The 25,643-nt window shown below is 39.5% G+C and overlaps 1 protein-coding gene, 1 long non-coding RNA gene and 1 pseudogene across 3 annotated transcripts in view; all 3 read right to left on the reverse strand.

Annotated features, from left to right (window-relative positions):
• Positions 1–826: 826 nt before the first annotated feature.
• Positions 827–3,604, reverse strand: LOC148877422 (uncharacterized). The gene is made up of 2 exons (XR_016094777.1): positions 3,128–3,604; positions 827–1,953 (listed from the first exon to the last, which is right to left on the reverse strand). It is a non-coding gene; the product is annotated as an uncharacterized LOC148877422 (long non-coding RNA).
• Positions 3,605–4,879: 1,275 nt separating this feature from the next.
• LOC148877423 (anaphase-promoting complex subunit 2-like) lies at positions 4,880–18,866 on the reverse strand (annotated as a pseudogene). The gene is made up of 12 exons (XR_016107256.1): positions 18,791–18,866; positions 17,668–17,803; positions 17,323–17,548; positions 17,129–17,243; positions 16,916–16,996; positions 7,986–8,105; positions 7,707–7,795; positions 7,552–7,633; positions 7,279–7,467; positions 6,461–6,529; positions 6,195–6,372; positions 4,880–5,976 (listed from the first exon to the last, which is right to left on the reverse strand). The product of XR_016107256.1 is annotated as an anaphase-promoting complex subunit 2-like (transcript).
• Positions 18,867–20,007: 1,141 nt separating this feature from the next.
• LOC148877424 (anaphase-promoting complex subunit 2-like) overlaps positions 20,008–25,643 on the reverse strand; it is a 28,649-nt gene continuing 23,013 nt past the window's right edge. Inside the window, exon 6 of the mRNA XM_088940877.1 lies at positions 20,008–20,072. The gene's annotated coding sequence lies outside the window, so the exon portion shown is untranslated. The remainder of the gene's footprint in view (positions 20,073–25,643) is intronic.

The following is a 25,643-nucleotide window of genomic DNA, read 5'->3' on the forward strand; positions in this document are numbered from 1 at the left end:
AAAATGCATTTACAACAGTACAAATGCAACAAATACAGCCTAAGGCTTTGTTTGGGAAGAATGCAGACACAAAAATATCTAGCTGTGATGAGTACAAACAAAAATTCCAAGATTGAAACACTTTTTTACATTGACCAACTTTGAGTGCAAAAGTTTGGATCTATTTTTTCCATGCAAACTTTGCTCTTGAATGCAAAAATGTCCTAGGATTCGTGATTATTTCATTTTTAATATGAATGCATTTAATGCCCACAAAAATGAACCAGAATGCATGTATATACATTGAACTAGTTTTGAGAAGAATATAAATACAAATATGCATGGTTCATGTAAATGACTATCTATATTTATACCGAACACATTTACATTTGTACTCTTCTCATTTACATTTACATGGTTCATGGAGCCTTGAGAACATCTCCCCATGATTGACAACAAATAGTACATGAGAATATGAGATGTTCCCATGTGCCATTGTATGGTATTATGCACAACATTTTGTGGTCCACATATCCGGACTGGTTTGGAGACACCTGAGCCTGGGTGGTGACTGGGGAATGAATGCTTTACACTTTACAATCACATGTGATGGGTTGGGGTATTAATGGACCGATTTTGGATTGGATCTCATTTAAATTAAAATTAATTTGGACGAATTGGATGAACCAATAAGACATTGAATTGGATTAGTCCAAATTTAATGGCCCAAAATATTTATTGGATTGAACCTGATCCATCCTTAATACATTTATATTGAATTGAGTTGGATTGAGCCAATATTTGGTCCACTGATAGAAGATAAGAATATAGGTGTGAATGAAACAACTTTAGGTTAAAACTAATCTAAATTAAAATAAATTTGAATAAATTGAAAAGTCCAAACATTGAGATAAACCGGTCCAAAATAGTATAAAATATTCATTGGATTGGATTGGACCTGGCCTATTTGTAATGGATTCACATTGGACTGGATCGGATTGGACCAAATCCAATCAAATTGACACCCCTAAAATTGATGGGTTCGATCAAGAAAACCGGCCAGCCATAGCTAATAAGCCCGTTCTGGATTAATTAGAGCCCTGGGCTGAGACCATATGCATCCGTCATATAATTAATTCTCTCTTACACGGCTTTCTAGATGATATGTTTGCCCAACAAAATGAGTCCACATATTTCCTAAACCTGCCATGTCATCCGTTCTTTTCCACTTGGCAAAATATGTAAATCAATATCAGGTAGAAGTAGTAATTTAATGAACGGATGAATATATCTAACCCTTTTAACTCTTTAAGCAGAAGAGGCGTCGCAAGAACAAACACGGACAACGCTCATTGCATGATTGGTAAGTTCAAGTATCCTGACCCTGTGTTTAAGTCCGTCCAGTTCTCTTTCCAGGCACATCGCCCTCTCCTTCATCATCAGGCTATCTTCTTCCAGATGTGCAATTTGATCTTCTTGTTTCCTGATCCTTAGAGCTAGTAATTTTGGTATAATGATCCTGCTAGAGTTCTTCTGTGGCTGCCAATGCACCAGACCATCCATCATTCCCTCCTCTTCCTCTTCTTCCTGTTCCACTCTCTTACAGCTCGATGAGACTGACTCGCCTGTTTCTTCGCTCCATTGGCACAACCCCAGAAGTCCTTTCATGGAGCCATAGCCGTAGAAAGAAGATAAATGTAACCCATCGGAATCGTTGTGAAGGGGAGAAGAAGAGGTGACAGGGTGGTGGTTTGTTTCCTTGGCTTTGATAATGTAGGACGTGGTGTTAAGTGGAGCGCTGGGGACATGGAGGAGGGCACACTGATACTGTGCTTTCTTCAACTTATTTGTCGTGGTGAAATGATGGGGTTCTCTCCTTGCCTGCCATCTTCTTGGCCATCTCTTTGGCCTGAGCTTCTTAATAAACCCTCTTGTCGCTTTTCTCATTTGTTGTAGCTAGCTTCTATTTGTTTCCTGGAACATGATAATTAAAACTGAATTAGAGATCTGAATTCTGAACAGGGTATACAATAAAACTACGTAATAGCTAGTCCTTTTTTTTATTATTTTTTTCATGTTGGGCTCCAAATTCACTGTTTAAGATGACGAATAACAATACGGCAATACCTAATTCTTAGTAATAATAAATGATTAAATTCTTTAGATATCTTCCTATAAAACTTCCTCGGACCATAGAACTCTTTCTTTTAATTTTGGAGCTTGGGTTCGCGATTAATAAATGCAAGGGACAACTGTCATATGATCATGATGCAAATATTTCTTCATCGGATATAGCAAATACAAATTGGGTTTTTTGTCAACGCTATTGATCTCCTCTGTTTCCAGACTTTGAAGAATCCCACGTTAACAAAATACGTGAAGGGGCAAGAATACGTAACTGGGTGGTATACCGAAAATATGTGGACATCAGGAACTGGGAACTCGGGGGACTTTTTCTTTTCGTAACAAACAAGTATTCGTTCTCTCATCCTGTAAGGATTTGATTTTGAAATTTTGAATGAATAAATCATAAATGAGAGTACCTTCTTGATCAAAAGTTTCGCTGTTTCAGTTAATAAACGATTGAATTTGACAAAGTTTTGAGATTTGTACTGTACCAACCAGAACTTCATTAAGACCTTCATAATTATCGTGATTAATAAAATAAAAAATAACAGGGAAGGACAAAAAAAAAAAAGAATCTCTAGGGATAATTTTTGTGGGGATCTCAATTTTCAAGGTCTCTTGTATGGATAATTGATCCTCCTCCCCCCATCATCCTCTGCTACATGCAAAATTGAAAGAAGCAATTACTATATGAAAATAATCTTAATCACGCTTTCTTCCTTTCTCTTATTGGGATGCAAAATTAATTTATTCCGTCTTTTATGTGAAAGAATGAAAACTGCTTAAGAAAAAGCGCCCTTCACGGTTGCAATGGGACTGCGTCTTCCCAGATCAATTTAACCCCCTCCAGGGCGGAAAAGTAAAGAGCAATAAAAGAAAAAAAAATTAAGAGTAAGAGATTCTTATTGGGTTTTTAGTTCAAAGAGATAAGAGTGGATGGAAGTGTATTGTGTTGAGTGAGGCATTCTAATCACAAGGAGGAAGGAGTGTTAAACTAAACAATGAAATTATTATCCCTCACCTGAAACCTAATCGCCTAAATGCTTCGTCTTTATTGAATCTTTGCTTCAGGCCGGCTCAGTGATGAGATTGATTGCATGAACGAATGGAACATAAAAATAAACATAGAATTATAGACCCCCGAAAATCGAAAAGATGAAAAAGAAAACAGATGAAACCCCGTTCAAAACCTCCGAGTAAAGAAATCAGCCGCGGCTTCAGCCAAGCAAAACACGACTCTCCCTAGCAGTGATAGCAGCGTCACCAGAGACGTTAGGGACGGCATGGAATTATTCTGCAGTGGAAATCAGAAATTGGCATTGTGCCTGTCCGTAATTTTCCGTTATTTTTATAGTCTATCTCTTCTCTCTCTGTTTGTTTCTCTGGGAAGAATTGTAATAGGTCTCTGACTCTCTCTTATCTATTTTATTCTTTCTGATGGCAGGGGATTTAGGGTAAAGATGGACAATAGACAATGAAGAAACTATTGATCATACGTGGTTATAGTCCACAACGCTTTTAAGTTTTTATCGCGTCAATAGGACACACACTCTCTCTCCTCCGCAACCGATGGCGTTGGCGTGGCATCTCCCATTCGAAGATTACGATACCCTAAGCCCTGACCGCACTCCAAAAGAATCGAGTCGAAGCAGTCCTGTCCGCACATGTGCTCCAACACTGTGAACCATATTCTCCACATCCACAGCCACATCCACGTCCACGTCCACTCGTATAGAATGGCCCATAACTTGCCACCTGTCCCATATGCTTGAGTCATCTGATCCACCATCAGTTGGGTCTTATCACGTAGATCTCGCGAAGAAAAAGTTATGTTCGGAAGATTAGATCATAACCGCCTGATCTTACAGGGTCATGGTGTAATGGGACAGTGAACAATTTTAAACAAGTGAAGTCCTGAGGATAAATTCCAGATGATACAGTCTACTGTCAACGATCATTCCTGAGATAACCAATGTCTTGGCTGGGACCCATTCATTTGTGGATTTCAATTCTTCAAACCTAGGCCAAGTCACAGGAAGGTCCAGCTTACCTATAACCATTAGGCCCATATTTGCAAATCAAATTCAATTGCTGTAGCGTATGTAGGCTTTCCTGCGAATCAAACACGTTCATGCTTAAAACAAATGAATGACAGTCCAAATAAAATTTGCACTGGTGCAAATTGAGTTGGAATCTGCTCACACACACAAAAAAAAAAAGAACTGCCCCAATACAGTGACACTTCTAACATGATCTGTGTATACATCTCCCAATGAGACGGGGCTCGCCATGTCTGTCGTGTGTGGAGACAGATCATGTTGGAACAGTTTTGTTGTGAACAGATCCAAACTTGTGTAAATGCATGCAAGTGCAAATAAGTTGTGCAAATTGTAAGTTATTTTTACTCCAGATTTGACTTGTCTTGTTCAAGAGAAGAAAAGATGTGTTCCTCGTACGAAAGAAAATGGGATAGGAGGGATTATTGATTCGGGGAGTGAGGTAAGAAGCAAGATGATGCGACTCCCACTTTATATGAGAAAGAATTGATGTAGGAGAGATGTACAAATTCTGCATACAATGTTTATGATGCAAAAATGTGCATTGTTAGTGCAATGAGACCAAAAAAAAAAAAAAATAAAACAAATTTTGCATCAGATTGGAATGCAAAAATAATAGTTACAAACAAATGGATACAAAACTGAACCAGGTGCAAAAATTGTATATGGTTCAGATTTGCACCGCAAACGAACAGCCTAAGTGCAAATACATAATATGAAAGCAAAGACCAAATTTCAATACATAAAAGAATATGTATTTAGCTATTTCTAAGGTCTGAGGTTCTGGCTCCATACGATAAAGTAACTGACCATCCGGGTTTCCAAAAAAGAAAAAGATAAAACAGGTTATCTTACCAATGTAATGTAAGAAATATGGAACTTCTCGCCCACTTTCGGTGGTGCTTTGCTTGAACGCAGCAAAACTAATAAACAAAGGCTAGGTAGCGGTGCGGTATTGTTCACTAAAAATTCTGGACTCTGACGTTGGAACAGGTGAGGTAGAGCCGTAGAGGTTGAACATCACAAGGCTTGATCCACACCGACTGCCAATTGAGACCCATCAAATGGTTAAGGAGCGTTCTCAGGCTCGGTTACTAATTGTCTTGTATCCTCGTACAGACATAGCCATAGCCCAAGCCAAGAAGCTCAATCCAACCATCTACTGGATACACAGTGGACAACATGCGTGCAGCAATATTTTATATACCAAATTCCTGGACTCCCCCCTGCACCACCAGCGTTCCTGAAAATTTTGCACGCTTTCAAAAACATCAACGTTGGATACAATTTTATAGTTGCTTTTGAATTGACATGCTCCCTCCGGAAACTTGATTCACTCAAGCAATCATGTTCCAACTTCCAACTAAAGCACATTACAGCATTGAAATATATGAACTCCTAATGTAAATATACAAGTACCAAGTACTCCTTGCTGATGAATATTAATACAACAATGCCTTCAGTAAACAAGTCTCATAATCAAGGTTACCATTACCAGAAGCATGATATATAGAAATTATCACAGGTTTCTCAAGTAAATGCACCACATCTGCCATTGGGTAATGGCCTTTATCTGCCATTGAGTTGCTGAAGATAAAACTGACTTAAATCAATCCTTAACTGGTATACGGCTTCTCAGCAGAGTCCTAAGCTAAAGACTGGCCAACATGGTCCACAATCACATAATGAGAAGAGGGCAGCCAACTTTTAGACTGGTGGTGAATGTAACATGATCTTCCAGCACAAACTACCCAACCTGAGTCCTCCATCTTTAATTCCTATTTCCCCCCTCAAGGCAGCTCAACTGTTTTCTCTCCATGCATAAAAAGTTACCAATCCAAGCATCAAATAATCAATTATTAGCTTCATATAATCACAGAAAAAAAAATTGTAGAAGCAATAGAGGTACAGCTAAACATTACAGAATTTTATGTTTTTGTTTCTGAATGTGTTACTGTAAGATTATACCACAAAGGAACAAATAGCATGTCTAAAAATAAATCTTAATCTTAGAATGCAAGGGATACTTACCCAGATCATTTACTTAAGTCTTTGAATTACATTAATGCAGTCCCTCGATCTTTTGCTACTTCTTCGGAAAGTACATACCATCTCTCAATTCAAGCTTCTCCTCTGACACAAGACTAGACAAGAAGCTTTGCAGCTGCTGCAGTGACTTGTCATAAGGAGGATCAGCTACACAGAACATCTGGATGAAATACCCTTATCAGACTCATTCATCTGGTTATTGTTCACAAACACTGGATAACAGTACTTTGATCAAGACCTTTAGTTACCTTGAGAGTATTATGAATTCGATCCAATGCCATGCTGCCAAAATTGGTAAGCATCCCCATGATAAATTTCTGCAAGAAAAACTAAATTTATTAGATGAAACCATCTAATAAACACATATCTCTTTGGTTGGTCATTTCATAAACTTGTTTTCATTAATTAAAGTATAAGTTTCTTAAGAATTCACCACTAACAATACATAAATTTCTTGCTTCTCAGTAAGAAAAACTTAAGCAATGAGTTTTCCTTTAATGGCTGATATTGAGCTATTAGGTGGCAGCATAAAATATGACCATATTATCCATAACATTAATCCATAGACAACACCACAGAGAGGTTGTCCAAAAAATTACGGACAAAGAAGAAAATAGGAAAGATTTTACATGTCTTTTCTATGAAGAAAGTCATGATTGTAATTTTTTTAAATGATCAGTCTTCTAAAAGGCAACAATCATCATATCTCCTATTTTAAACAACACACCAACCAACTTGTTTAATAAAAAGAAACAAACAGATGAGCCTTCTCTGATTTCTTATTTATAAAAACCAAAACAAATTTAAAATCATCTAAGCTCTCAATACTAAGATAAAGCTAATGGTTTTCTCAATAAAACAGGATGACCATGTTTCTGTGAATCAACAGATACTCTAGAACTGTAGTGCCATTTTTTTTTTCAATTGTCCAAAGAAAATGGGGAGGCAAAGAAAAAAAGAAGAAAATTTTAAGACATGGAATTTAAATTAGAATGGATATAAAAATTGAGCTGAAAAAAATAGGCTGCACAAAAACTGTATTTCATGAAAGGTGCAGATCATAAACCTCATATACAGTCATCTCTTTCAGTATTTGCTCCTCAACAGAGGCCACAGATCTGTCTCCCTCCTCATCACCTGCTAGAAACTCCTCACAGGTCCCACTGTTAATGCCATTCTTGTTAGCATCAATCATGCCATCTACAAGGATAAATGTATGGTCATCTGACCCTGCACCTGATTCTGCAATGATTCCCTGTGCAGCCCCCCAAATAAAGAACATAAGAGAACAACAGTAAGCAACAATTATTTCTTGATTGAAAAGAACGACCAGACATACTTTGCTTATCCAGAAGTTTATCCTTCGACTTAGTATATCCACAGTTACCCCAATAGCGTCTGCAAGGTTGTTAGACGTCCAGCTGAACACACATGATATAAATATTATTAGAACAGAACTTGAAAAATCATGGAAAAGCATCAATTCCCATATACCATGTTTGATCTTGAAATTGCATGATGATTGCAGCATGCACTGGAGCCACTGTGAACTGCACTGCTCGATCTTCAAATTGCAACTCCAACTGAAACAGAAGAATTGACACAAGTAAGCAGAATATTCATGGAGGAAAGAGAATAGAAAATTTCATATTTTGTTTTCTGTAATACAAGATAATCTCCCCAAGCTTCTATTTTCCAAGTTTCACCTCATAAATAATATCAATCTTGGAAATGGACAATAAATTATCTCTTCAAGTTTTGCAAATGGCTAACCTTAACTGTACCAAGATTTTTCTTCCACAGTAGCTTCCGAGGAGTCTTGATTTCATTAAACCTTTTCGCATAATCAGAAAGCAATCGATCCACAGTCTCAGGTATGCTAAGGGTTTCTTCCTGTCATTTCTCTGATGTCATTTAGTGCAACAAGGCCATTGAACTAATGGTGACAAAATTATTCCAATATCAAAGATATTAAAAGGAAATTGATAATTAAGAAATACATGAACATGTGTGTGTCAAGATACTGTCATTTCTACATAATTCAAAGAAAATGCAGCAGAAATATTGTGAAGAGATTCCACAACCGAAACTTTCTAAAGCGATTCTGAAATTCAAAATCTATAACGAATTAAGAATAAATAAAAAGTTAATAGAGTATGCTGTGGATGAAAAAAGGTAAAGGGTAAGTATATACATATGCACATATGTACATTGACACATGTATGTATGTATGCATGCATGCATGTATAAATGTTTATTGCGTTCAAAAAGCACTGTACTGTATTGTTTCAAATAAAAGTTTCTGCTGACAAAAATGCTTTGGAGTGCATGCGTTAGAATTGTCATGGATTTGGTAAGGTGGGCAATTATGGTAGTATTTTTTTCATTATGAAATTGGATAGGAAACTGTACATAACTATTTAACAAAAGCTTTTAAACAGTCGTGAACACAACCAAAGATGCACTTGATGTTTCTATTGAATGGAAGACCATGTGCAAATTAACTGCCACACAGAAAGTGCATCTACCCACAATCTGAGAGGTCCCTGTAGCTTGATTTCCATCATAATTTTCTCTTCACAACTTCCATGCAGTTGGCTAGTAAGCGGTATTACTTCTCCTAAAGTTGAACAGCATTTGTCTTTGCAAGTTCTGATTTCAATACTGTAGAGAACACTGATGTGGGCCCCACAGCTAATGGTCCCACTGTGTCCATAGGGTAGAAGGTGTTCTAGTCTTCCTAGGGTTAGCTATTGGTCATTTAGTTGTTTCAGTTGTTATTTATTTCAGTCTTATGTTGCTCTATTTGTTATGTAAAGACTAAGGGCAGATCTGTCCTTTCCATGTAATGAGCATAACCTATAAATATTAATTAAGTGGCGGCGGCAGAACATTAAGCTTCTGCTCCTCCTTTTCAACGCTTGTGTTCTACTGCTTCTCCTCCCTCTTCCTCCTCTTTTCTCTTTACCTTCTTATTTTCGAACCTGAAATCCATTAGGGTTCAAGACTGATAACAGTCCTGAACTTCTACTTGGTATCAGGGCTAGGGTTTCTCATGTGAGTCTAGTCCAGCCGACCACATGAGAACCATCTAAGGCCGGAAGCTGAGAAAGTAGAGTTCGTTGACTGGTTCTTGGCGATCTCTAGAGGATTAGCAGCTGTTTGAAGAATTGCCACAGTTGCAGCGAGTTGGTGATCAGGAAGAATCAGAGAAGGCTAGGGTTCGGGTAACCTTGGAAGGCAGCGAACAACATCCTATTGTAAGTCTTTTATTTTCTGAGAGAAGTACTATCAGAGAAGATAGGTTGGACCTATCTAGCAAGGGCAGCCGAACCACTCTAGGGTTTTATCTTTCTATTCTCTAGGGTTTTGTCTTAACCCTGCGGCAAACCCTAATAGTTCTCTCAACATTGATCAGTTTTAGGGTTTTATATTAACCCTACTACAAGCCTTATCCGTACGGTACTGTCTGAAGTGTACGGCTGAGAATTTGCTTTTAGGACTGATTTAAAACCCCAATTTGGCTTCAGCATATCAGATTGTTCTTCAAACTGTTTTTCAGTTTTCTATTGGGGTTTCAAACTCTTCTAAGGGGGTGAAAACAGTTCAGACTGTTGCTGTTGTGTGTGGTTAGTGATTTCAGATCAGTTTTATACCTGTTTCATGCACATCTACTGTGAGTACAGATTGGTTCTATACTGATTTTGTGATTGTGGTTGATAGTCCAAGTGCTGTTTTGACTGTAGTAACCCTAATTTTGAGACTTCTGGTTCTTGACCGAAATGGAGTTTAAGAATCAGGCAGAAGACAGTTTTGGGAACAGCAGTTATGGTGGTGGTTCTGAGACAGGTTTTCAGATTACAACCGTAAGTTTTGATGGATCAAACTATTTGGAATGGGCCCAATCAGCCATGATGGCTATTGGGGGAAGGGGCAAAGTAGGGTATCTCTTGGGAGATGTGGCAGAACCTTCCAAGGGAGACCCTATGTATACCAAGTGGGTCCAAGAAAACTACTTGGTTATGACATGGCTATGTAATTCTATGCAGCCTCATATCAGCCGAAATTACTTATGGGAAAAGACAGCCAAGGAGATACGGGATGTGATGAAAGAGACTTACTCCCAACCCCTTAATGTTGCCAGAGCATATGAATTGAAATGTGAGGTGAATACCCTTAAACAAGGAGAGAAATCAATGTCAGTCTACTTCTCTACCTTGAAGTCCCTGTGGCATGAGATTGATTACTTAGAGACTCTTGAGTGGGAGTCCCAAAGATGCTTAGACCCATAGAAAGCACATCGAGACAAACAGAGTTTTTGAGTTTCTGGCAGGACTGAATTCAGAATATGATATTGTGAGGCAACAGATTTTGACCAGAGATAGTGTGACCCTCTCTCAGGCATACTCCTTAGTGCACAGTGAAGAGACCAGGAGGAAAGTCATGATGCAACCTCATCCGCTTACACCTGCCTTGGTAGTTGTCAAACCCAAAACAGGGGGTGATTCAGAGAGGGACAGAAAGAAGGAAGATAAAAGGGATGTGGTGTGTGAGCATTGCAAGAAACCTAAATACACAAAAGAAACATGTTGGAAGTTGCATTCACATTTGGTCCCGACAAAATTGAGAAATAAAAAGGGTAATGCTCATGTGGCTATGACTACTGATTCAACATCCTCATCTGGCACAAGAGGCACACCATTAGAGACCTTAGCTACAGTTCGGGCTGCTCTAATACAATTGGAAAAGGAAGTTGGCAGTTCGGCTCAGTCATCGCAGTCATCATCAGCCCCTGCCACATCGGCCTTTGCACACTCAAGTACTCGAGCCTCAGCCTACCATGCCTCCGCTCCAGGTACTATTGAACCCTGTTGAATAATAGATTCAGGTGCATCTGACCATATGACTAGCTTGCCCTCTTTGTTTACTACTTATCACTTATCTTCTGGTAGGGATAAAGTATCTATAGCTGATGGCTCTCTTGTCCCTATTTCTGGCAAGGGTAACATCAAACTGTCGGATACTATCTCCTTGTCTTCTGTCTTGCATGTTCCTAAACTTGATACTAACCTCATTTCTGTTAGTAGTATTTCCAAACATATGAATTGTTCAGTAACTTTCTTCCTTGACCGATGTGTTTTTCAGGACTTGGAGACGAAGAAGGTGATTGGGATTGGCCGTGAGACGAATGGGATCTACCTACTCGGGGAGAGTTCTCCTCGGGAAGAGTCAGTGGATAAGAAGTTACTTGTTTCTCAGGTTGTGAGTCCAGTTATGCCAAAGCATAACCGATTGGGTCATTTGTCTTTTCGGTCCTTAAAGAGTCTGTTTCCTACTTTGTTTGAATCTGTTGAGTCATCTCAGTTAAAATGTGAAAGTTGTGAGTTTGCTAAACATTGTAGAAACTCTTATTCATTGAGTAATAAAAGGAGTAATAGTTCTTTTGATATTATGCATACTGATGTTTGGGGGCCATATCACATTCCTTCTATGGGTGGGTATAGATATTTTTTGTTATTTGTTGATGACCACACCCGGTTTTCTAGGGTTTATCTAATGCGTTCACGAGGTGAGGTGCCTGCCCTGACCCAAAACTTCCACCAAATGATCCTAACCCAGTTTGATGCTAGGATCAAAGTTCTTAAATCTGATAATGCAAAGGAATACTTTGCTAAGCCATTGGCATCGTACCTCCTTAATCATGAGGTTATCCACCAGGGCACTTGTCCTCATACACCTCAGTAGAATTGCAGAAAGGAAGAATAGGCACATCTTGGAGGTGGCTAGAAGTATTATGTTTACCTCCAATGTCCCTATTCACTTATGGGGTGATGCTATCCTTACGGCGGTATATCTTATTAATCGGGTTCCTTCCCCGGTTCTTGATATGAAACCTCCTTTTTCCCTTCTATACCCCGATGAGGAGTTGTTTACTATTCCCCTCAGAACATTTGGTTGTACCTGTTTTGTTCAGCTTCTCGGTCCCTATCACTCCAAGTTCAAACCCAAGGCCTCCAAATGCATCTTTCTTGGTTATGCACAAACTCAAAAGGGTTATTGCTGTTATGATCCTATCTCAGGGAAGAAGTTTGTATCCATGGATGTCACTTTCTTTGAGGAGACACCCTACTATTTTCGGGTCTTTCCTTAGGCGGAGAGTAGTGAGCGTGGAGATTTGGGTTCTTTTCTTCAGGGGGAGTGTAGTGAGGGCAGGGTTAATACTTTTGGGGCTGTACCCTTACCTATTCCAGTGGGTGATGAGGGCTGCAGTAGCGAGGGTGGTCAGGGGGATCGGGAGTTGAGAGTCTATCATAGGCGATGCAGGCAGGTTGATCTCGGTCATCAGTAGTACCGGCCAGCTCCAACCTCTTCTGCGGCTCCAAGTCCAGATATTACAATCCTAGGGCCCACAGAGACTTCTTCCATTGTTGCTACCTCACCCTTTGCAGATGACCTTAACCTTCCCATTGCCATTCGTAAAGGAAAACAGCATTGCACCACATCTACAGCCCACTACATCTCCCAGTTTTTGTCCTATGATCGCCTATCTCCCTCCTACAGGTCCTATCTCACTTCCGTTGCTAATGTCCCTATTCCAAGAACAATGCAAGAAGCCCTATCAGTCCCGGAGTGGAGAGGTGCAATGCAAGTTGAAATGGATGCCCTGTTGAAAAATAATACCTGGGAGCCAGTTGACTTGCCCAAAGGAAAGAAACCAGTTGGATGCAAATGGGTATTTACTGTGAAGCACAATGCAGATGGTTCCATTGAGAGGTACAAAGCACGACAATTGCAAAAGGGTTCACTCAGACTTATGGTATAGATTACTTGGAGACATTTGCCCCGATAGCCAAGATGACCACCATTCGGGTTCTATTATCTCTTGCAGCAAGCCACACTTGACCTTTGTACCAAATGGATGTTAAAAATGCCTTTCTGAATGGGGACTTGCAGGAAGAGGTTTACATGTAGTTGCCTCCTGGATTCTATGATACAGAGGCAGGTAAGAAGGTCTGCCGGCTCAATAAGGCATTGTATGGTTTGAAGCAGTCACCTAGAGCTTGGTTCGACAGATTCAGACTAGCCCTACAGGCCCAGTCAGATCATACACTGTTCATCAAGAGGGTGGAGTCCTCACTAACACTACTTGCAATATATGTTGATGATATTGTGGTGACAGGAAATGACAACCATGAGATTGAGTCCCTCAAACAGCTCCTTCATCAAGAGTTTGAGGTGAAAGATCTGGGTGCACTATGGTACTTTTTGGGTATTAAGGTTGCTAGATCTAAACAGGGGATCTTTGTCTCTCAGAGGAAATATGTTCTAGATCTGTTGGCTGAAACTAGAAAGCTGGGTGTCAAACCTGCAGATACACCCATTGAACAGAACCACAGGATTAGTGTAGAGAGTGGGGAGCTGCTTGAAGACAAAGTTATGTTCCAGCGGTTAGTGGGAAAGCTCCTATATCTATGCCTCACTTGGCCAGATATCAGTTATGCAGTTAGTGTTGTCAATCAGTACATGCATTCTCCTAGAACCACGCACCTTCTAGCAGCAGAAAGAATACTAGCATACTTGAAGAGATGCCCGGGTAGAGGTATACTATTCAAGAACAATGACCACATGAAGGTGGAAGTCTATACGGATGCCGATTGGGCTGGGAGTGTTGATGACAAAAGGTCTACCTCTGGATATTGTGCTCTTGTGGGAGGTAACCTGGTCTCTTGGAGGAGTAAGAAACAGAGTGTTGTCTCCCGATCTAGTGCTGAAGCTGAGTACAGGTCAATGGCTAACGGAGTGGCTGAAATTCTTTGGCTGAGATCACTACTTGAAGAGTTGGGTATTGAGTATGAGAAGCCCCTGATGCTGTATTGTGATAAACAAGCGGCTAATAATATAGCACACAACCCGGTGCAGCATGACAGAACTAAACATATTGAAGTTGATTGACACTTTGTGCGAGAGAGGGTCTCATCACAAGAAATGTGTCTCCCATACATCACCTCCAACATGTAGCTAGTAGATATCCTCACCAAAGTTGTACCACGGAAGAAGCTAGAGGCGGATCTATCCAAGTTGGGAATGATAAACATTTATTCCCAACTTGAGGAGGAGTGTAGAGAACACTGATGTGGGCCCCACAGCTATGGTCCCACTGTGTCTGTAGGGTAGAAGGTGTTCTAGTCTTCCTAGGGTTAGCTATTGGTCATTTAGTTGTTTCAGTTGTTATTTATTTCAGTCTTATGTTGCTCTATTTGTTATGTAAACTAAGGGCAGATCTGTCCTTTCCATGTAATGAGCATAACCTATAAATATTAATTAAAGTGGCGGCGGCAGAACATTAAGCTTCTGCTCCTCCTTTTCAACTCTTGTGTTCTACTGCTTCTCCTCCCTCTTCCTCCTCTTTTCTCTTTACCTTTCTTCTTATTTTCAAACCTGAAATCCATTAGGGTTCAAGACTGATAACAGTCCTGAACTTCTACTAATACAAAAGGCATTTCTAAAGTCCTCGCTGGTCAACTAAAGACTACCTTGCACTTGGCCATCTCTTAGAACCAAGGAGCCTTTGTGGAAGGGAGACAAATAGTGGATCAAATTCTAGTGGCAAATGAATATGTGGCACTTTGATATGTAAACTGGATCTAGAAAAAGCTTATGACATAGTGGACTGGTCTTTCCTATTGAGTCTCTTGGAAAAGATTGGCTTGGGTGAAAGATGGAAAATGTGGATCAAAGGTTGTGTTAGCTCGACACACTTCTCAATCCTTTTAAATGGGGTAGCAAAATATTTCTTTCTGGCAAGAAGAGGACTAAGACAAGGTGATCCCTTATCCCCCTTCTTATTCACCTTTGTTGCTGAGTTTTTTATTAGGCAAATCATCAAGGCTGATCAAGAAAATCAGTTTAGGGGTTGGAGGATGGGTAGGTTGGAGGTAGTGGTGTCTCACTTGCTATCATTTTTTGTGAGAATTGTGATGAACTTAGTTTGAGGAATCTAAAAGCTTTAGTGGATCTAGGTATGTGTAGCTGTGTAGCTGGAATAAACTTGGAAGAGGGTGACATTCAGGCCTTGGCAAGTTTACTAGGCTGTGAGGTAAAAAACTGGCGTCTAGAGTATCTAGGTATGCCCTTGGGGGGAAACCCAAAATCAGAAAGCTTCTGGAAACTAGTTCTAGAGAGATTTACTAAGAAGCTAGCTACATGGGAAGAGAAGTTATATATCCTTGGGGGGAAGAATAACCTTGATAAATTCCACCCTAGCAAGCTTGCCCACTTATTTCCTTTCCTCTTTTAGGATCCTGGTGAAAATAGCTAGATAGTTAGAAAAGATAATGAGGGCATTTTTGCGGAACTAGGAGAAGAAAAGAGAGACCATTTAGTGAAATGTGAACAAGTCTGCAAACCCAAGGAACAAGGTGGCCAAGGTATAGGAAACCTATTGAAGAAAAATATGGCCCTCCTAAGAAAATGGTTGTGGACTATCTAGGAGGAAAGAAATCAAAGAATCTTCTCTGAGAAAAGCAAATCAAAGGAAGAAATGATTGAAGCTATAGAAATCAGATCTACACATTGGGTAAAAGCTATGGAACTTTTCAGGAATGTCTCTATAAATGACATTCTAAGGAATTGGACTGAAGTGGTACAAACAGATTCACTCAGAGAAAATGTGAAAATGGATTAGAAACCACCTGCCCCAAATAAACTAAATCTGAACTTTGATGGGAGTTCCTTTGGTAACTTGGGAAGAGCAGGTACGGGGGAAGTGCTCAGAAATCACCAAGGAGCAGTTGTGGCACTATTCTCAGGACCAATAGGCATTGATGACTCAATAATTCAGGCTGAAACTCTGGCTCTCCTGCAAGGCTTGAAAATGGCTGAGCAGATTGGAGCAACCAAATTGGAAATTGAAGAAGATTCACTCCTGGTCATATCTTGGGAAAAGCAAATTAGTTGAGCACCTTGGAAGCTCAAATTTATCTTCAGACAAATTGACTTACTTGCAAGGACGTTTAACTCTAAGTTTGGATGGGTAAAAAGGACAGAAAATGGTTTGGTGGATGTCCTATCCAAACAAGGAGCAGATAGACCGACTTTATTCTGGGCTAAACTGTAATCTGTTGTAATCTGGGTCACTACATTGCTGAAACTTTAGAACTCTTGTACTTTAATCAGTAATTAATGAATTAGTAAAAGTTTTATTTGCTGATAAAAAATGCATTTACTAGTAAAAGGCTGATAGCTCTTTGGTACTGGCTTTAAATATCTATACTGGATTTACCAGTCAAGTGAAACAACCAGCTAATCTTTTCAGAAAACATATTCCTGACAATTGAGCATGTTTCAATTGAATCAGTGTGGTGCTGTGAAATTAATCTTTGGTACTGACATACAAGTAATATTTTACTTCCCGTTTCCTTCTAGTATCATAATTCTAAGGGCTACAAGCATGAACTTCCATTCATTCTTATCTTCATCCATGGATATTCGAAATCTAATTTTATCTAGGAAAATAGCTCATCAATGTGCATTGATTATAAAGTCCAAGAGGGTGAGCATTGACATTTCAACAAGGACAGGCTTTTTGTTAATGAGGTTGGACATCTTTATTCCGAGACAAAATCTTTCTTTTCTTTTCTCTTTTATCAGTCCCAAAACCTGGTACTAGTTAGAATCAATTATACTAACTATGGTTCTAATACCTGGATTGGGGGCCAAAAGTTTGAAGATATGATTGTAGCATCAAGAAGATCCAGACACCTCAGCCTCTCCTTGCTCAGCACCTGAGGACAGACAAACAAATCATATTTGCAAATTTCAATGGGTAAATATGATTACTTGGGAAAAAGTGTCAACTGTACTCAACTACTCAATGATAAGTTCAGAGAGTGAATGCATATTTAGAAAATAAGTACCTCTTTGTAATGGCTGTTTTATGGTTGCTTTTATATTGGTGTTAGTCCTCTTAGAGTCAATCAAATCATTCAGCATAATTTCACACTTCTGCATGCTGCTCTCACCAAAGTGTATCTGGAAAATGATAACAGGAAATGAACATCTTAATACACAAGTCAAACAGATAAAAAAAGAAAAGCAAACTTCTAGTTACATGTAATGAGTTCAATATCAACAGGGACTGAAGTTCTAGAGTACGGATCTCTGAATCAATATCATAATCAGATTTATTCAGAAAATTTTCAGCAAGCATAACACGATATTCACTAACTAGTTGGTCCTTTGAACCTATGATGCCAACAATCATTCCAAGTATATCAATCTTCCTTCTGTTTCTGCTACCCTTTAGTGGGTCAGCCTCTACTGGATCAGGCTCCCAGCTGAAAACAAGGATAGAACTCCCATTACAAATATGTACTATCTAACAATATAGGAACTCTCCAAAAGATATCCTTAGAATAAATTAACATAATCCATAACCTACAATTAAGTAACACACCGCTCAGCATTGATCCAGGCTGGCTTGCCATCAGGGTTGAAATCATCTTCACAACCAGCATTCTCCTGATTTTCTTCATCTCTATTTAACTTTTCAAGAAGGCTATCTCCAGTATTTCCAGGTTCATTTGGATTTCCTCCAGTCCATCAGTAAGCATGGTAACAATGCATTTAATGGTATCTTTTCTTCCCCTTAAATATTCTCTTATTGGTTTGCCAACTGCTTCAAGGAAAACACCAGTAGGATCTATTGAACGCAGTGATTTGATGGTTGAAACATACTGGTGTAATATGTCATTTGTTGAGGCACCAGCAGTAAGTAAGCGATATTGCAATGCAGAAATAAATTCAAGTGGCTGGTGCGGGAGATGGAAGTTAAGATACGTTGGGTTAAAAGATCGGCTAATTCCCTAGCTGACGGTTTAGCTAAACAAGGGGCAGAAAGGGATTCACTTTTTTGGGCCAAGCTGTAACTTTAGTGTGTTTTCTTTCTTTTCTCTTTCTTTTATCCTTTTCTTGAGGTTCTTTGTTACTCTTGGAAGATAAGCGTGTTTGTCTTCCTTTTGTAAATCTTCTATTGATGAATTAATGAAAGTGTTATTGATAAAATAAATAAATAAATAAATGAATCAACGAGCTTTGAATGTTGTCCAGTATATTCGAGACACTGCTTCAAGTCTTCAATTGCAGGAGAGATGCAATGCCCACAGCAATCATATGGATAAATAGGGAAAATTCCTCAAGATATGCCCAAGAGGTAACTTGAATGAAAGGTAATTCACTATTTTGGTTGGATCCACTAAAACAACTTTTTGATGTCAGAGGTCATTTTAACATACTACATTTCAGAAAATACATCACACACACTAATGAAGAAGGCTCATTGAGTTTTTTTTTTTCCTTTTTTGATCAATAAGGCTCATTGAGTTTTATCCAGTAATTATTTCTGTCAAACCTCAGATCAAAAAAGTGGGTTTCTGGTTGGGATTTCAAATAGAAAAGGTCATTACTCAATGCTGGTCCCAACTATCTGGGGTGGGAGGAATAGCCTGGATATGGACCAAACCTTTATTTTCTTTTTTTTTTTTGTTTTTGCACATCGCAGCCACTCTAAAGACTCAAACCTGCATTCTCATGATTTTCAGCACAAGATTTTACAATAACACCAAGCAACAGTCCCTCTGGGATTTCAAATCCCATCTATATGATTAAAAGGTAAGCTAACTGCATTCATATTGTAAGGGAAAAAAAAATACAAACTAATGCCATTTATATTGGGATTCTACACAGGGGCTCTCTGCCTCCTCCCCCCCCAAGAAAAAAAAAGTTCGTACTATCTTTGCACCAAAAAAGAGTCTTGAGAAAAGCATAAGCTTTATGGAGTGTCCTTAAAGCTATTATGTGCACAAAACTAAGTGTGCACCATCCCTTTTGTCTTTCTGAGAACCCACTTGCCTAGAGCTGCTGTTCATACTAGAAGGATACTTCTGTATATTTTGAATTTTTGATAGGGATGTGCCCCATTCATTAACTTCATAACAGGCAACCCCTTCTAGTCAACCTTGTTTCCTATTCATCAACTTCTAACCCTTACCCACAGTGCAACCCCTTCTTTCAATCTTGTTTCCTCTTCAATAACCTCTAACTCTCACCCTCACACAACCCCTTCTCTCAATCTTGCTTCCTATTTATTAACTTCTAACTCTTACCCTTTCTCCCCTTTTAAGACCTAACCTAGATCATTAGTAATCTCTGATAACCTAATGCACATCCTTCCACAAGTTACTAGTTATACAGAAGGAGCTCTTGAATGGAAATACTGACTTACTGATCTCCAAGCTTCCAGGAAGTTCATGCTCCACCAGGAATGTCATCAGCATACTTATAAGAGGAACTGGCCCTAGATGACCCTAGCCTTCTTGTCTTTTTTTTTTTTTTTCTTTTGGTTTACTCAAAGCTCAATAATAATAAGCATCAGCATGGTAGGATGCTTGAATTAACATCAAGATTCCCAGTAGAACTATTTGCAGTATTAATATACCAGGTCAACATGCAAATATAAATCATGAGCAATGTATCCAATTTTACAACTCACTATAGATCTATCAAAATCTGCTGCTATGATGAGAGTTTAAGGCAATGAAAATGTAAAAGAAGTTACCTTTCAGGATAATCAACAATTATCTCAAAAAGCTTGGCTATTCTTAAATCTTGCAAAGTTTCATAGGCAAAATACTCCAGGCGTAACTGCCATCTGACAAGTCCTTCAGAGGGAGTATTAATCCCATAGTAGGATGATGAGGGGTGTGAAGCCAAAGGTGATTTCATACCAGATGAAGGGCTATCATAACTAACTGAGTCACCAAGATAAGCAAGAAGTTTATATAAGAACCGGAGTAGGACAGACTGCAAGAAAAAACAACAGTATGTTAAAAGCACCTAAAAGTAAGATGAAGAGGAAGAATAACTGATAGAAAATATGCAGCCCATGGCATAAAGCATCTGCATGTTCCCAGTCCTAAATTCCTAAAAACATGCTCTAAGTGCAGGCTTCTTCATGGTGGATAAAGAGAATGATCAATTATTGCTGAACTTTTGGTATATTTCCTTGACATCAAAATATAGCTCAAATTGACTAAAACAAACAAAAAATTATTATATAGGGAATCTTGAAGGTGCACAATGAAAGAAAAAACATTAACAATTTCCTGGAAGACATCTGAACAGACCAACTGAATACTGAAACATGCATGCAAGTAGAACATCACATTCTATGGAACAAAAGGAATGCCAGATACCAAAAGAAGCAAATAATTGGTTGCTTACATCCATGATGAATAATAAACTATTTTGCTAATCCTTTGTATCAACCTTACAATGCATGGTAAGCCTAACTAGTATCTTCTTGCTAACAGTTCAAGAAGATTTGGCAGGAAGTTTGTTAGGTTTATGCCTAACACAGGTGTTCTTCGAGGGAACACAACTTCCTACAAGAAGAAAAGGGAAGAAGTTGGGTAAAATATCTCTCCTCATTAGCAATGCCGATATTTATATGCAAATGCTCATGATTACAATCATAACAGCTTCTGATTCTCGAGCAGGCTCAATGGCTTTGGCTGATGTGGAGGGATTTGAGCCTGGCATAGACACAATCATATGAGGGCCATGCACGTGGTTGTCTTCTGATACTCGACTATAGTGGCTTTGTCTCCTGGTAGCAGAACACCATCCAGTTGGGCCTGGGCTTTTTCTTCTGTGTTCGGGGTCCTAACATCTCCCCCTTCCTCAAGCAAGGCCTTGTCCTCAAGGCTGAGGTGTGGATACAGTTCCAGCATTGGCTTGTAATCTTGTATAGCTCCCAAATGGCTTCCTCAGCTGGTAAACCAGTCCAAGAGACAAGAGCTTCCTGAACCACCTTCTTTCCTGACTTTACCTAGTGGTAGTCAAGGATGCATTGCGACTTAGTGATGACACGGCCTTCTGAAAATTCTGGTAACTTTCTAGTAACATTGGGCTTGGGGCCTAGGCTCTTTTTGAGCAGGGAGACGTGGAAGACTGGGTGTAGTTTGGAACCGGTAGGTAGTTCCAGCTACATCACTGCACCTATTCTTTCCATGATCTAGAATGGCCCATAGAATCTAGGTGAAAGTTTAGGCCATGTTCTTTTTGCAAGGGATGCCTGTCTATAGGGTTGAAGTTTAAGATAGACAAATTCTCCCACTTGATACTCCACCTTCCTATGCTTCTTGTCATACGAGGACTTCATATGCTGTTGGGCCTGTTTCAAATGGAATTTCAATGTCTTGAGCAACTGATCTATGGCTATGAGAGTTTCCTCAACTGAGGCAACTGAAGTGGACCCTACTTCGTACGGTAAGATGGGTGGTGGATCTCTCCTGTAGAGGGCCTTGAAGGGAGTGATACCCATGGATGCATGAAAGGAAGTATTATACCAGAACTCAGCCCATGGCAACCATTGGGCCCACTGTCGAGGCTTCTCACTTGTGAAACATTGAAGATATGTTTCCAAACTTCGATTGAGAACCTCAGTTTGACCATCAGACTGAGAATGATAGCCTGTAGAGTGGTGAGGCCTGGTACCTTTCTACCTGAAATGTTCAGTCCAAAATCATCTAGGAAAAATAGGACCCCGGTTAGAGATAATGGCCTTAGGAGTACCATGCAGTTTTGCAACTTATTTAACATAAGCCTCGGCTACTTGAACTGCATTGTAGGGGTATGACAGGGCAATGAAATGCCCATATTTAGTTAACCTGTCCACTACTACGATAATAACGGACTTACCTAGTGATGAGGGAAACCTCAAAATGAAATCCATGAATACTTCATCCCACACTTGGACTGGAATGGGAATGGACTGGAGGAGGCCAGCGGGAGCTTGAGCTTCATATTTTTGCTATTGGCAAACCCTGCAAGAAGCCACGTATTCTCGGGTTTTATTTTTCGTTGAAGGCCAATAGAAGTGGGCTGCCAGCCAGCAATAAGCCCACAATATGCCAGAATGCCCTCCTAGGGGACTGTAATGAAATAGTTTTGTTGAAGATTAATTAGTTTTTTGATGTTTTTCTGAGTAGATGTTTTATGCTAGTTGTTAGATAGGAGGTGGGGACCACAGTAGTTATGTAAGTCCAAATTTTATTATGTTTTTGAGTGTTATATATGCTGTTTTATGTTTTGCCGCCCTATAAGGGCACAATTGTCTTTGTACTGTTCTATTATTTTATTATAAATAATAAGTGAAGGGGGCGGCCAGATTATTGCTCTCTTTTCTTTTCAACTTCTCTTATTCTCTTCTTCTCCTTCTCTCTTCCTTCTCTCTTCAAGAAACTACTTTCTTTCATATTTTTTAATTCAGTAGATTCCTGCTTGGTATCAGAGCATTGGCTAGGGTTTCTTGAAGCATTCTCATGCAGCCCTAGATCAGCTGACTACATGAAATAGTAAAGAGCTGATCGATCTGTTATAGATTGCCCAGTTCTTGGAGTTTTTGGTGGGATCTAGACATCAAGAAGGTGATCTACTGTTTGGCATCAAAATCAAGAAGAACTAGAGTACAGGGAAGAGTCCTAGAAAAGTTGGACTCTTTGTTTTTGATCTAATCTTGCGCGCCCAGGTATTGTTAGTTTTCTTTTGATTTTCTAAAGAGGGCGGTTTGGTTTCTGAAATTTTCTAGGCCTCCCGGAGTGATCAATTCACTTTTCTCTTTGCTAGGAGGCGTGGGGAGGAGAGTTGGAATACCGAGATTAAATTATTTTTTAGGCCTCCAACTAGGGTTTTCTTCTTCCGGAAGGGTTGGTTTCTGTGTGTGTGATATTAAATTATTTTTTGAAGGTCTCCAATCTATTTTTTCTTATTGTTTAACTGTTTGAAGTGAAATGGAGAGTTGGAATACCGAGATGAAATCTACCGGTACTGTGGGACTAGGTGCTGGAGGTAGTAGTGATATTTTTGGGTCTGTGATCATTACTACAGTAAAACTTGATGGTACAAATTATTTAGAGTAGGCACAATCAGCTAAGATGACTATTGGTGCCAGTGGAAAATTAGGGTATCTCACTGGGGAGGAGAAGAAACCTGATATAGACTCTTCCCGATGGGTGCAAGAGAATTACATGGTAATGTCTTGGCTCTATAATTCTATATTACCTCATATTGCAAAATAATTCCTATGGGCTAATACTGCTAAGGAGATTTGGGATGGAGTGACTGAAACCTATTTTCAGAAGCAAAATGAAGCCAGAGCCTATCAGTTAAGAAATCAGGTGATAAGTATGAAACAAGGAGAAAAACCTCTTGCTGTGCATTTTTCCATGCTGAAAACCCTATGGTGGGAAATAGATCACTTAGAAACTGTGGTATGGGAAAGTGTAAATGATGCAGCAACTTATCACAGTCTGGTAGAGAGAAATAGGGTTTTTGAGTTCTTGGCAGGGCTGAACCCTGAATTTGACATTGCTAGGCAGCATATTCTTTCTAGAGAGGGTGTGACACTATCTTAGGCCTATGCTTTTGTCTATGGGGAGGAGAGTAGGAGGAATGTAATGCTGAGACAGCCTGGGATTGACTAGTTGGCTATGGTTGGTACAACAAAACCTAAGCTAAATGGAGACAGGGGGAGTAGTGAGACTAGAAGGGAAGATAAGAAGGACTTAGTGTGTGATTATTGCAAGAAGCCTAAGCATACCAGGGACACTTGTTGGAAGCTTCATTCAAATCTTATGCCTGTTCGGATAAGAAACAAGAAGGGAAATTCAAATGTAGCCACTACAAGAGACTCTTCAACCCTTCTCTCCCAAATTGATTGGGAATCCATTGCGGTAGCAACAGTGAGAACAGAATTGGAGAGGTTTGGACAGCTTATGCGTAAGAAAGATTCACCCAGCTCTAGCCTTCCAGATGGACAGAAGAATACATGAACCAATTACACCATTTCCTTTGCACATACAGGTAGTTCATATGCAACTGCAAATCTTGCATCCACTTCAAGTAAGGAGGGACCTCCCTGGATTATAGACTCAAGAGCATCTGAGCATATGACTAATGCCCCTACCATTTTTAGTTCCTATCAGTTGTGCTCTGGTAGAGACTCTGGTAGAGACTCTGTCTCTATAGCAGATGGTTCACATATGCCCATTGCTGGGAAGGGGGCAGCTAGAGTGACCAATGATATAACTCTGTCTTCTGTTTTACATGTCCCTAGACTTCATACCAACCTACTGTCTATTAGTTCTTTGACAAAAAATTTGAATTGTTCTGTGACCTTTCTTCTTGGGCAAGATCTGGAGTCAAACAAGATGATTGGGAGTGGCCGTGAGGTGAATGGATTCTACCTTCTGGATGAGATTCCAAAACATCAGAGCCATCATGTTAGCAGCAACAGTAGTAGTGGGTTAGAGTAGTGAACCAGATTATGCTTTGGCACAATCGCTTGGGACATCTTTCTTTTAGTTCTTTGAAATGTCTTTTCCCAAAGTTGTTTGAGTCTGTTCAATTATCTACTTTGGAGTGTGAGAGTTGTCAGTTAGGAAAGCATTGTAGACAGTCTTTTAAACCAAGTAATAAAAGTACTTCTGCTTTTAATATTATTCACACTGATGTATGGGGGCCATATCAAATACCTTCCATGGGAGGATTCCGTTACTTTCTCTTGTTTGTGGATGATTATACACGATATTCTTGGATATATTTGATGATATCACGTGATGAGGTTCCTAAGTTAATAAGACAAATCCACTAGATGGTTCTCACACAATTTGAAGTGAGAACTAAGTCTTTTAGATCAGATAATGCTAGAGAGTACTTTGAGAAGGACCTAACCACGTATCTCTTAGAACATGGTGTAGTTCATCAGAGCAGTTGTGCATATATACCGCAACAGAATGAAGTTGCTAAGAGGGAAAATAGACACATTGTGGAGGTGGCTAGGAGTCTTATGGTGTGTGATTAAGTTCCTGTGTAGTTCTGGGGAGATGCAGTTCTTACAGCCGTACATTTGATTAAACGTGTTCCTTCACGGACTTTGGGGTTTAAGGAGCCATTTAGCCTCTTTTTCCAGATGGAGAGATATTTCATATACCTCTGAGGGTTTCTGGTTGTGTTTCTTTTGTTGACATTCTTGGCTCTCATCGCAAGAAATTGAATTCTAAGGCCAAGAAATGTGTTTTTCTTGGGTATGCTCAGAACCAAAAGGGGTATTGCTGTTATGACCCAGTGTCGAGGAGCAGATTTGTCACTATTGATGTTACCTTTTCTGAATCTACATTCTTCTCAAGTGGTTCTCCTTAGTGGGAGAGTTTTGGGGAAAAGAACTCACAATCTGTTCCTCTTCCTGTTTCTGTGGTGCCTCCTTCAGTTCAGCCAACATCTACATCAATTCAGCCACCACCTGCACCATCAGTTTAGCCAGCATTTACATCAGTTCAGCCAACACCTGCACCTCCAGTTTCATTACATGAG

The sequence above is a fragment of the Nelumbo lutea genome, chromosome 1 (genome assembly GCF_056320005.1).
Source record: "Nelumbo lutea isolate HS-2025 chromosome 1, American lotus-T2T, whole genome shotgun sequence".
NCBI classification, from domain to species: domain Eukaryota; kingdom Viridiplantae; phylum Streptophyta; class Magnoliopsida; order Proteales; family Nelumbonaceae; genus Nelumbo; species Nelumbo lutea.